This window comes from Brassica oleracea, chromosome C3 (genome assembly GCF_000695525.1).
Source record: "Brassica oleracea var. oleracea cultivar TO1000 chromosome C3, BOL, whole genome shotgun sequence".
Lineage (NCBI taxonomy): Eukaryota > Viridiplantae > Streptophyta > Magnoliopsida > Brassicales > Brassicaceae > Brassica > Brassica oleracea.
The window spans coordinates 23,605,604-23,606,915 of NC_027750.1; positions in this window are offsets into that span (position 1 = coordinate 23,605,604).

Consider the following 1,312-nt stretch of genomic DNA (forward strand, 5'->3'; position numbering starts at 1 on the left):
TTTGTTTCCTCGTAAAGCCCACGTTAAATTACGAGAAAATAGCAAAGCCCGTGTTTTCATTTTACGAGGAAATAGCAAGTCCCACGTTTTCCGGTTACGAGGTCTTTACAACGAATTGTGCTTACGTGGAATTAACGAGTCCTGCGTTCTTTTCGTCGTTATTTCCTCGTTAACTTACGAGGAAATTATGACGATTATGTTTAAATCCCTAAAATCCGAAACCCCAAACCCCATCTTCCTTATCTTATACTTCATATATTCCAAACCTCAAACCCATCTTCCCTTTAACCTCAATCTATTCTTTCCATTCCAAACCCCAAATTCTAAAACCACAATTCCTTAACTTATAATCTCAATCTCTTATTTCTAATACAAACTCTCATTACCTTACACAAAGTCAAATTATATAAATAGTTTTTCATGATTAAATCGATCAAATCACATGCGTTAAGTCTGAAAATCAATCTTATTAAAAACAAATACATCAATCGGATACATCGACATTCTCGTCATCACTAGAAACATCATCATTTTCATTAAATTCGTCTTCAACAGCTTCGTCTGTGGCATCGTCGGTAAGATCTTCGTACTCATGATTATGCGGATCAATGATATCATTTTTATTAAACTCGTCTTCAACAACATCGTCTGTGACATCGTCGGTAAGATCTTCGTACTCATGATTATGCGGATCAATGAGAAGGATGTCATCAATTTCTTGTTCAGCTTCTTCGACTTCATTTATCTTTTCTTCTTGCAATGGTGGTTCTTCTCCACTGATGATTCGTCCTTGAGGTATAATTTTGATCACGGCTAACCAATTTATTCCCGATTCTCTCATCCGAGGGTATGGAAGGAAGCTAACTTGGTCTGCTTTGTGGGAACCGAAATTCGCACTGTCGATTTACGTTTAAATTAGGAAACTAGGAAAACCCTAATTTTCCAGAGGTCCCGGATCTCTGCGAGAGCCAAAAAAGAATTTGTTGTACCTTCGTCCACCATTGACATCAACTACACTGAATTTGATAAACCGAACACCTCTGTTGACGACATGGTTGAACCATTCACATTTGAACAGGACGCATTTCAGCTTCAATATCCCTGGGAATTCGACTTCAATAATCTCCGTTAAGATCTCGTAGAAATTTATTTTCCCTTTCACACATATTCCATAGTTACTGGTCGCCCGCTGTCTACCATAGTCATATGTATGAAAAGTATAGCCTCGTGTGAAATACATCTGTGATGTGGTGACCTTTACAAGTGGAGATTGAATTACTTCGTGTAACCACTTAGGATAATCTGCATCGTC